Source organism: Typopeltis vanoorti, chromosome 11 (assembly GCF_054136105.1).
Source record: "Typopeltis vanoorti isolate ZY-2024b chromosome 11, IOZ_Tvanoo_1.0, whole genome shotgun sequence".
Classification (NCBI taxonomy): domain Eukaryota; kingdom Metazoa; phylum Arthropoda; class Arachnida; order Uropygi; family Thelyphonidae; genus Typopeltis; species Typopeltis vanoorti.
This window is the reverse complement of record NC_143559.1, coordinates 63175135-63187804: the sequence shown is the minus strand read 5'-3', so window position 1 is coordinate 63187804 and position 12670 is coordinate 63175135. Positions and strand designations below refer to the sequence as shown.

General features: G+C 38.8%; 1 long non-coding RNA gene across 1 annotated transcript in view; it reads left to right on the top strand.

Moving 5' to 3' along the window:
• LOC150101666 (uncharacterized) overlaps positions 1-11323 on the top strand; it is a 57198-nt gene extending 45875 nt beyond the window's left edge. The window contains exon 5 of the long non-coding RNA XR_016549072.1: positions 11118-11323. This is a non-coding gene — a long non-coding RNA (uncharacterized LOC150101666). The remainder of the gene's footprint in view (positions 1-11117) is intronic.
• The last annotated feature ends 1347 nt before the right edge of the window (positions 11324-12670 follow it).

Here is a 12670-nt window from a genome sequence, read left to right as displayed (position 1 = left end):
TCCTTCTTTTCCTTGATTGTCATTGCCTGAATATAACATTTTGCATTTATTGCTCAGAAAGATCTCACCAGTTTTGGTCTTTTTTGTTTCAGTCACCCCTATTATGTCGATCTGGTACTTATCTAATTCCTCAGCTAGCTCCATTTCTTTTCCATTCAGGCTTCTTTTGTTGATAGTACCGATCTTCAGTTCTTGGGATATTGAGTTGGGGTGTGTTTTCAGATTTGTTCCAGTAGCTGACTTTCCGCTGTTTTCCCTGGTTCCCTGGCGAAAACAATGGGGGCCTTGTTTAACTAGGCGACGCTCCAGCCGGCATGAAATTTTGTCATGTTGTACCATCATTTTGTATATTGGTTTAAGCCAATAAGAATACAATTTGGTTGGCTAAATCCCAAATTGCCAGCCCATCCTCGTTCGTTCAGTATCCAGGTAGATACCTAACAGGGTGCATCACAAGAAGGTGAGGATTGGACATTAGGTCAGAAGCCCTGGTTGGTTCTCCACATTCCTTTAAAGGCTATGTGGAGGTCTCCTCTCAGTTATACAGCTTTGACTTAAGTACCCCCAATATCATATCCTTCTCTATTCCTGTTCTCTATTCTGTTCGGATGTTATCAACATCCAACTATGTCTCACTTATTTGAACAATTTTTGAGTTAACAAACTCAATCGATGTAACCATTTCATCTGCCTTGTTTCTTTTACTCTTAGCATTTGTATACAAACATAACAGCTAATTCCTGGATCTATAAGAAGTTTCACTAATACCACTTATTAGATGTGACTTCTCCATACGTTCCTCAAGCCATTCTTTTTTCCTTGCTCATCCCAGAATCTTTTTCAAATCCATTTTCACTACATCCAGGCCATCCCATTTCCTCCTTTTGTACACATGCATTCAGGTGCTCTTTGAGTATCAACCTTTCTCATGCTCCTGAGTCTCCCAATTTCCCTGTTTGTGTTGCACACTTGTTCTCTCATAACAACTCATTAATGGATCTATAACAAGTTTCACTGATACCACTTATTAGATATGACTTCTCTATGCTTTCCTCGAGTCATTTCTTTTTCTCCTTTCTCTGACTCATCACAGAACCTTCTTCAAATCCAAATGTTTTCACTACATTCCAGGCCATCTCAGATGATCATATGGTCACCGGAGGTGGCTAAATGTGTAGAATGTTTAGTTAAGACTAAACATTCTATGTGGAATTACCAGGCTGGTAAGTATGACAAGGTTAGGAGATTGCTTGGATCAGTGCCATGTCATGTAAAACTGAAGTGCTAGATGTTGATAGGGCATGGGGAATGCTAAAGGAGTGTTTGAGGGAGGTAATGGCTGACGGCATACCTAGAGTTAGGAGAGTAAATAAAGTGGGAGTTAAATGGATGAATAACACCATTAAGCTGGAACTGCATAAAAAGAAACAATTGTGGAGGGAATTTAAGGAGAAAGGTGACCTGCATGCACGCAAACAGTATGAGGCGTAGGCCGGAAGCATAACTAGTGTTTTAAGAAAAGCAAAAGCAGATTATTAAAGGAAGTTAGCAACACAGGCTAAAGAGAATCCCAAACAGTTCTTTCGATATGCTTCAAGTAAAAGAAAAAATGTATATGACAGAATGATTTTAAGGAATGCGATCAGCATTTGTGGGATCGGATAGTTTACCAGCTTGTGCTTTATGAGAAGTGGCAAAGCAATTGTCAATGCCTTTGACCATATTGTTTAATCGAAATCTCAGCTCTGGGTTAGCCCTAAGGGGATGGAAAGAGGGAAAAATAGTTCCATTGCATAAAGAAGGCTCCAAGACTGCTGTAACAAATTACTGATCGATCAGCATATCAATACGATATGCTGATCAGTATATCGTATTGATATACTGATCAGCATATCAATATATCAGTATATCCGGCCTATGCCTAGGCGTAGGCCGGAAGCATAACTAGTGTGGTAAGAAAAGCAAAAGCAGATTATGAAAGGAAGTTAGCAACGCAGGCTAAAGAGAATCCCAAACAGTTCTTTCGATATGCTTCAAGTAAAAGAAAAAATGTATATGACAGAATGATTTTAAGGAATGCGATCAGCATTTGTGGGATCAGATAGTTTACCAGCTTGTGCTTTATGAGAAGTGGCAAAGCAATTGTCAATGCCTTTGACCATATTGTTTAATCTAAATCTCAGCTCTGGGTTAGTCCCAAGGGGATGGAAAGAGGGAAAAATAGTGCCATTGCATAAAGAAGGCTCCAAGACTGCTGTAACAAATTACTGATCAATCAGCATATCAAGAGTCACTGTCAAAGTATTGGAGAAGTTGGTCAAGAGTAAAATACAGGAATGGATAGATGGAAATGGGATACTATATGGGGAGGGGGGGGGTCAGCATGGTTTTGTGAAGGGTAGATCATGCCTCAGTAACTTGCACGCATTTTATAATACAGTGACAGCTGAATTGGATAAGGGTAATGGGTTTACAATGATACTGCTGGACTTTGCAAAGTTTGATAGGATACCACATGGAATCCTAATTGGTAAACTGTAGCTCATGGGGATGGATATAGGATTGGTGAGATGGATAGGAGGGTGGTTGATGGAGAGATATCAGAGAGTAGTTTATTCAGGAATAGAGTCCAAAAGAAGGCATGTGAGTGGTGTGCCACATGGTTCTGTTCCTGGACCACTGTTATTTAATTTGTTCATTAATGATATAGGAAAGGATCTGAGAGGAACTGTTTAATTATTTGCCGATGATGCAAAGTTGGGTGGAGCAGTAATTAATACACATGATGTCAAAATTTTGCCAGGATGGTTTGAATATATTGGCAGACTGGGGTAAGGAGAATGGATGTCAGTTTAATGTGGCAAAGTGTAAAGGTTTTGCATTTTGGGGTGAAAAGATTATCAGCAGTATACTACATTGGTGGAACCATACTCCAGGAAATTGACAAAGCTAGATACTTGGGAGTGTTAGTGGATAGGGAGTTAAAGTTTAGGGGGCACATAGCAAAAGTGGCTAAAGCAGCTTATCAGATCACTTGGTTACTGAAGAATACTTTGATGAGCAGAGACAGGCAGGTTATTGTTCCTCTTTATTGAGCCTTGATAAGATCCCATCTTGACTACTGTGCACAGTTCTGGGTGCCAGGGTTTCTTGGTCATTGGAAGGAGGTAAAGAGGATCCAGAGCCGAGTGACCAAGATGGTAGCAGGTCTATGGAACAAACCTTACAAGAACAGGTTGAAGATTTGTGAGTTACAGAAATTTGTTGATAGGCGGAAAAGGGGTGATATGATTGAGACATTCAAATTGCTAAGGAGTTTTTACAAGATTAATTCAGAGGAAATTTTTCAGAACAGGTGTGGTGGTGTGGGAGAATTAGGAGCCATCCATGGAAAGTGAGCAAGAGTGTAGTTAGCAAGTGCGTTAGAACTCGGTTTTTTTACTTGGAGAATGGTGAATAAGTGGAATAAGCTGCCAGAGTCTTGTGGGTGCCATGACTGTGAATGAGTTCAAAGCAAAGTATGATAGATACTGTGCAAATGTTAAATAGTTCTTGACATGATGTTTAGGGCCTCTCTCAATGAGTCTAAGGACTCCTTGGAGTTGTCTGTAATAATAATAATAATCTCATTCCATTCTTGTGTACACATTCATTCACGCTCTCTTTGAGCATCAACCTTTCTCATGCTATGTTTCCCCCTGTCCACTCTGAGTCTTCCCCTTTTCTTTGTTTGTCTTGCACACTTGTTCTCTCATTCTTTGCATGCATGCCACCCACTTTCCCATTCATAAGCACCATTTCAATACCTGCTTCCTTACTCTTCTGCTCTTCCACATTGCCTCTTTCTTGCTCAGAGCCATTCTCTACAGTCATTACTTTCCCTACCATCAGTAGACTCTAAATGGCTCACGCCAAAACCATTCAAATGCAGCCCATTACTTTTATAACAATCGAATTCTTTCTTCAAATTCATTCCACACATTAACAAACTACACTCCACACATTTCTGCTAACATATCATTAATAATCCTTGCTCTTAACCTCATCTCACCACTGTCATACCTGGGCAGCACATTAACTACCTTTGCTATCATGCTATTATCTTTTATCCTTTTCAACAACCTCCTGATATCCAATCTTACATTCTCCTTGTTCCCAGTCAAGTCATTTGTTCACACTACCAACTGGGGGTCATAGCAGGTCGTGACCCCTGTTGGCTTGTTTACGAGCCGCGAATTCTGCTGCCAGCGATCTACAGTACAGTATAATATAATACAGTACAGTCTTCTACAGGTTTTTACAGTTCTGTAGTGCTACTAGCATCCTCTTTATCAGAGACACAATGACTAAAACTCAACGGCCCTTATGGGAACTAGCCCTGACATCATTTCACACAATATAAGAGGACCTCTCCTCTGTAAAAGAAGACCTTATTGCAAAAATGTGTAAAGAAAAAAAATGTGATATTTTATGTCTACAGGAGACATGCAAAGGACCTCAACAAGCCAGACCTAAAATTGCTGGAATGAAGCTCATTAAAGAAATACCACATGAAAAATATGGAAGTGCTATTTTCTCTCAGCAGGAGATTCAGGTTACAGGATGCTTAACCACAAGCCAAAATAACATAGAAATCCTTGGAATAAATCTGGATAACATCAGTGTTTTCTCAGTATATAAACCACCCTAGTATAACTTTTGCTTTTGAAATTTCCCAGTATTTGGCACAAAGGAAACCTGCTATTATTATAGGCGACTTTAATAGTCATAGCACACAGTGTGGTTATAGTGAAACAAATCAGGATGGAGAGTTAGTCGAACAGTGGGCTGAAAGTAATCAAATGAGTCTTATACATGATCCTCAACAGCCATCATCATTTAACAGTGGAAGATGGAAAAGAGGCTATAACCCAGACCTTGGATTTGTTAGTAATAAAATAGCTAATCTGTGCACTAAACAGGTACTTGCACCAATCCCAAGTTCAAAACATACACATAATGCTGCAAGTTTTCCCACCAGTCTGACTTAAGGAGATCCCACTTAGAAGAAGCTTTAATTTTAAAAAAGCTAACCGAGAACAGTTCTCTAGTGAAATAGACATAAATTTCTCGAACGTTTCACCCACACCAGAAAATTACAGAAAGTTCATCAACGCTATTAGACGGTCTGCTACCAGGCACATCCCAAGAGGTTGTAGAACATGTTATATTCCAGGTTTTACAGAACACAACATGGAAATATATGAAAGATATTGTGACCTATATGATAAAGATCCATTTTCATCAGAAACAATTGACGTGGGAGAGGAACTTATAGCAGCACTGTTTGAAAAAAGAAGTCAACAGTAGGCAGAGAAAATTAAAAGCTTAGATATGAAACACAGTAGCAGGAAAGCCTGGCTTTTTACTCAAAAATTATCTGTTTACCTAACACAAGCAACAACCAAAGTTAATATAAATGCAAACAATGGTAAACATTGTACCAAAGAACGGTAATTCTTTATGAATGGTAAACAGAGTACCAAAGTTAAAATACCTAAAGATTAGGTATTTTAACTTTGATTAAAATACCTAATCTTTAGGTATTTTAACCAAAAAATTTTAACCCTAAAAGTCTTAAAACCAGGAAAAGCTGCCTGTATAGATGATAACAGAAGAAATAAGCGGGAGAAAAGGCAAAAGAGTGGTTATTAGAATTTTTCAACTTTTGTTGGAAATTTGCTAAAATACCCAGCATATGGAGCCAAATGAAAGTAATACCTATCCTGTAACTGGGTAAACCTACTGTATAGAAGAGCTACAAGCTTATAGCTCTCCTATGCACAACTCTGAAGCTATGAGAGGTTAATCTTGAACAGACTAAGCCTAGAAATAGAGAAAGTGCTGATAAAAGAACAGGCAGGATTTAGACCTCGAAGATCATGCACTAGACAAGCATTAAACTTAACACAGTTTATTGAGAATGGCTTTGAAAGGGGGTTAGCAACAGGAGCTGTATTTATACATTTGACAGCAGCATATGACACACTAAAACTTAGAAAGCTTATAGTCAAAATTTACAGCATGACAAACAGTTATCAGTTAGTGGAGGTATTCAGATTGCTGCTATTCAGCAGGAGATTCTTTGTTGATTTTCAAGGAAAAAAGAGCAGATGGCGTATCCAGAAAAATGGCCTACCTCAGGGAAGTGTGCTCTCTCCCCTCCTCTTCAATATATATATATACTAATGACCAACCTATAAACCCACACTCAAGAACCTTTTTATATGCAGATGACTGGGCAGTAGCTTATCAAGCAAAATCCTTTGATAACATTGAGAAGTAGCTCACACAAGAACTAGAAACCCTTACAGTTTACTATAAGGAAAACCAACTGAAACCAAATACCAGTAAAATTCAAATGCGTCTTTTCCATCTCAATAATAGAGAGGCAAGGAGAGAGTTGAATATAGAATGGAATGGTGTGAAATTGGTCAATTATCGAAATCCAACTAACTTAGGTGTCACACTAGATAGGACCTTAAATTATAAGTGACACATGGAGAAGACAGCAGCTAAAATTCAAACACATAATAATATCCTGCGCCAATTAATACCATCTTGGTGGGGTGCAAATCCACAAGTACTGCACACTTTTGCACAGGCACTTTGCTTTTCGACAGTTGAGTATGCTAGCCCTGTTTGGGAAAGATCATCACATGTCAAAATTATTGACATGGTTCTTAATGAAACATATCAGCACATTACCGGCTGCCTTAAGCCTACAAAAATTGACCATCTATACTTACTGTCCGGAAATGCACCTCCTCATATCAGAAGAACAACACAGAGTTGATATGAGTGGTGGAAACAACAACTAAATGATGAATAGCATCCTTTGTATGGACATGTTTCAGTAAGTAGGAGGCTATTCAAGGAAAAGTTTTATTCATTCAGTGGAACCGTTGGTTGATTCCATAAAAGCCACAAGGTCAACAATGTGACAAGAACAATCTCCAGGGCTCTCTTCCATCTGGCTTACATCTAGACTGGCAAAGATGGAAGACATTGAATAGACTTCATTCCGGAATGGGCAGGTGGGGCTACGCATGCAATGACAGCTGCTCATGTGGTGAAACACAAACCATGAATCATCTTCTGCAATGCTGTCTAATAGACATTAATAATATATGTACCCGAGAAGATTTAATGCAGTGTAATGAAACAGCTTTAAGGTATATTAATCACTGGATGAGTGAAATTTGACATTTTATGTTTTTTTGTGTAATAGTTTATGCAAGTGTCATCTCTTAATGTATGCTTTTAATCCATATTCTTTTAATGTCTCTTTCTTTAAATATATGCTTTTAATAATTTATATGCATGATCTTACATTTTCTGTAGTTTGCACATGAAATAAATAAATAAAACTACCAATTGTTTTGTTTGCCTACTCATCATATCCAGTGGCTCAGTCACTATTCATTTTACCTCCCAGAAAACAAACTTTGTGCATCTTCTCATTCACCACACACCTCTAATAATTGAATCCCATTCCCTTGCAAACGTGTTAATTAAATAACTTCACTGATTTTTATCCAACTTTTGAAGTTGTTCTGTTCATCTAAGAAGTAATACAAACCTTATATTGAACTAACCTTGTAAAGTAAAAATGAAAAGAATTACTAGTTTCATTTCCCCTTTCACAGTTAAGAAATTAAAAATGAGTGAGTAAATGAGTAAAGAGTTAACTACAGTCATTTCTTTCTTCAAAGGCTACGTCAAAGACTTTTTTGTTCATGATGTATCTGCCTCCGTTGACAAGGAATGACTGACCATGTTGATCAGAAAAATGACTTCAGTGCAACATATAACTGACTAAATTATGAAAACAAGAGAACTAGATGTGCATTTTGTAAATGAATTGGAACTCTTGAAGTGGAAAAGAAGGTGGGCATGAAGATTTCTAAGAGGAAATGGGCAAAGAGCGAAGTTGCCTATTGGAACAAAAGTAGAGAGAAACAGCTGTGCTCTTTAAGAAAGAAAACGTTATCACAGTATGAAGTAACAATATCACTAAATACTTTTTCAGTTTTCTTTTCGTATCCTTTTAATCTTCAGGTTTTCCTGCTAGCAAAGAATGAGTACTAGCACCTTTTTTTCTACAAAAAAAGCACTGGTTAGGAATAAAGGGGCCCACACCTTCTTACTCTCTTTGAGGAATAAAAGGCACTATAGGATTTATTTATTAAAGGCAAAGTACACTCTTAGTCACTGCCACATGTATACAGCATTCCATGCTTGTGCAGTTCAAGTATTATGGTCAAGCATTTGTCTTACTGAGGTTAGTTGCATGAAAAATATATGGATTATATCTGTTATCTTAAAGTAAGTTTGGACTATGAGATCATGGATACTTTCTTTCAGTCTGATGGTTAAATGTTGTATGACTAGATGTGTTTGTAACCTTGGTTATATTCCATTATTAAAGGATACTAACAGACCCTCCAGTTTGGAATTTTTCATTTCATCTTGGCTTTCTCAAGAAAAATCCCTGGAGCTCTCCTTTTAGAATCATGTTTGGTGATATACAGAAAGCAAGTCACAAAGTTGCTTAATATGCACACTTATTGTTTGCTTATGCGAGGAAAATCTCCACACTGTAGTATGAAGATTTCCCTAATATAAGCCAATATACATCATAAAAGTAAAAAGTATGAAATTGCTATGTCATATTTCTGTTCTCTTTTATGATGTATCATTGCATGTTTTTAATTCCTTTTTCATTTCCCCATTCTGGAGACAACTCATTTGGCATGAGCTGGAGAGAAAACATAGATGAATGACATGGTGTTTGTGTAATTTCCCTATTTTTCATTACTTACAAGTCATTTTGATAATGACAGTACCTAATTACTTGCATACTCATTCATATGAGTATTATCTCTCTCTCTCTCTCTCTGCCATACCATATATACAAATTGTATCTGATGATATTGTTCATGTTTAAATCAAATTTTCAGCCAACATTGTTTCAGAATGAATATTTGCTAGCAGTTTTATATCAGTATTAAAGCAAAATATGAATGTATTTACTAGCATCACAGTATTATAATCTGTAATATTCTTCTTCTTCTGCAGCTTTTCCCACTTAAGTGGGGTCACTGTTGATAATGAGTCTCCTCCACACCTTCCTGTCTTGGGCTGTCACCATATCCAAGTTCTTCATCCTCAAGTCTTCTTCTACCAGCTCCCTCCATCTCTTCTTTGGCCGCCCACGCTTCCGCCTTCCTTGCACATCCATCTGCATGACCCTTCTTCCCACATATTCGTCCTCCCTCCTCATCACATGACCAAACCATCTCAACCTTGCCTCCTGTATTTTCGCTCCTAAGTTCATAACTTTCACTGTTCCCCTGACATAGTCATTTCTAAGACGATCCTTTCTGGTCACATTGCACATCCACCTAAGCATTCTCATCTCTGCTGCTTCCATCCTGCTGATGTTATTTTTCCTCAGGGCCACAGTTTCTATAGCATATGTCATAGCTGGCCTCACTACTGTCCTATAGATTTTGCCTTTCAGATTGATCGGCACCCTCTTATCTCATAACACTCCAGCAGTTCCTCCAACCCGCTTGTATCCTGCATCCCACTTCCTTCTCAGCTCCTCCATGTTCTTCCACTGTTGAACCTAAGTATCTGAAGTCTCTCACCTTCCTGATGACATTTCCTTCCAGCTCCAGATCTGTCTCCTGTCTGCCACCCACTGTGCAACACATATACTCTGTCTTACTTCTGCTCAGTCTCATACCTCTCTCTTCCAGTACTTTTTTCCATCTTTCCAGTTTAGTTCCCGCTTCTTCTCTTGAATCTGCACACAGCAGGATGCCATCTGCATACAACATTGTCCAAAGCGCATCTTCTCTCACCTCCTCTGTTACCACCTCCGTCACAATAATAAACAGAAACGGACTTAATGCTGACCCTTGATGCAAGTCAACTGTTACTTGAAAACTTTCTGTCTGTCCCAGATGTAGTCAATTTGTGAACTGTTGTTACCACTCCTAAATGTTATCAAATGTTCTACCCTCTTGTAGAAAAACGAGTTCATAATTGCCAGATCAAACGCTACTGCAAAGCCCACAACCCTCTCTCCTTCCTGGTTCATCATTCCCACTCCATGGCCACCATGCACCCTTTCACAGTCTCTATTCTGTCTCCCTGTGTGTCCGTTCAAGTCTCCTCCGACAATCACCATCTCATTTTCTTCCAATTCCCTCATTTCTTCATCTAACACGTTCCAGAACTCATCTTTCTCCTCTGCTGTACAACCTACTTGCAGTGCATATACACATAATACGACCACCCGCTCTTCTCCAAGACCCAATTTCATTCGCATGATCCTATCGTTCCTTCTACCCACTTCCAGTACTTCATCTTTCATTCTGCCACACACCACAATTCCTACTCCATTTCTTCCCTTATTCGCTCCAGAGTAGAACAATTTATATCCATCTCCCAGTTCCTTTGCCTTTCCCCCTTCCACCTTATCTCCTGCACACATAAAATGTCCAACTTTCTCTTCCTCATCATGTCTGCCACCTCTCTTTCCCTTCCAGTCATGCTTCCAATATTCAGTTGGAAGCATGACTGGAAGGGGAAGAGACATTCCCACTCACAACATCCCCTCCACCTGCTGGGCTTGCTTCTTTAACCGCACCTGCCCTTGATGTGGTAGCCCTCGTCCACTTCTCGCAGTTGTAGGGCGATGTGGCTGCGTATCGCTTAAGGGGTACGCCCTAGCCCTTATATCATTTTCTCTTTGACTCATATCATAGTTATCTGTAATATATATACTGATATAAAAAATCACTGAAACAACATTTAAAGCTCTCAGCTACATTAACTCATTACAATTATAGCTTAAAACTAAAAATAGCAAAATGTTTAAGTGATGAAAAAACAATGAAATGTTTAAGTGATGAAAAAACAATGAAATGTTTAAGTGATGAAAAACATGTTTCAGACCTATGACAAAAACTACGTTTTTGTCATAGGTCTGAAACATGTTTGCTATCAAATATATATTTGTCAACACAAAATTATTTATTTATTTATTTTTATTTTTAATTTAGATACTTGCTTCTCTAGCTGTAGCATACAGAGAATGAGAATGCAAGGTGTATAAGGAATGTGATACAACAGTATTACATAATACTTACCCAGTGAAAGGATCTTGCTAAATACTAACAGAATGGTACAGAAGAACAAAAAAGTGTATTTAAAGAAAGATTGAGCACTTTACTTGGATTACTTTTATAAATAAATAAACAATTTAAACACAAAATAGTTTTGTCATTTCTTTATTCTGTTTTTTTTTTCTTTTTGAAGGAATAGCTTGTGTCACTTGCTCTAGTTTCATGTATTTCTGCTCTTTCTCTTACTCAATTCCACTCTATGCCAGTGTGGTTATTATTATTATTATTATTATTATTATTCAGGCCTCCAAGGAGTCAAAAGACTCATCGAGGGAGGTCCTTTCTAAGACATAAAGTCTGTCAAGACTCATCGAGGGGAGGTCCCCCCCTGAGAAACACAAAGTTTATCATACCACTCCTTAAACCCACTGACCGTTCTCGCTCCCACCACTCCATCAGGCAATGCATTCCACTGCTCAACCACCCTCCACACAAAGAAATCACTCCTTACCCTCTTGCTCACAGTTTCCTTTCGTAACTTCCAGGGATGGCCTCTTGTCATCACTCCTTCCCGCTGATCAACCAAGCGAAAGAACTCCCCAGTGTCAACCCTGTAACCACCTCTCAACAGTTTAAAAGTCTCAATCATATCACCTCTCCTTCTTCTATCCACCAAACTCTGCAGTCCACATTCTCTCAGCCGATCCTCATAACTATCCTTGTACAGTCCTGAAACCATCTTTGTCATCCGTCTTTGTATCCTTTCCACAGTTAATTTATCCCCTTCAAATCCTGGGGACCAAATCTGAGAACAATAGTCCAAGTGTGGTCTGATCAGAGACTTATACAACGGAATGATAACCCTCTTATCTCTGCAGGTCAGTGTCCTTCTCATAATAGCAGCAATCCTCTGTGTTACCTTCACCACCTTTGCAATATGTCCCCTAAACTTCAGGTTTCTATCAATCATCAACCCCAGATCTCTTGTCTCCCCTACTTCCTCCAGTATAACTCCTCCCATAGAGTATGCAGCATCCCATCGATGTTTCCCAAACCTCAAGACCTTACATTTTGCTGCATTAAACTGACCCCCATTCATTTGCCCATCTATCTAGCTTATTTAAATCCTCTTGCAGGGCTACCACATCTGCACTATTACTAATAATCCTTCCAAGCTTCGCATCATCCGCAAACAACTGAATATCCCCCTGCAATCCACTGGCTATGTCATTGATATAAAGGTTAAACAATATAGGTCCTAGTACTGAGCCCTGTGGAACCCCACTTGTAACCATCTGCTTCCTGGAAACTGCTCCACCATACACAACTCTCTGATACCTATCAGACAGCCAATCCTGAATCCAGTTGACCAATCTGACATCCAGACCCATGTGCTGCAACTTAAATATCAGCTTATCATGTGGCACCCTGTCAAATGCCTTCGCCAAGTCTAAGAAAATTGCAGTATATGCCTTTCCCTCATCTAATGC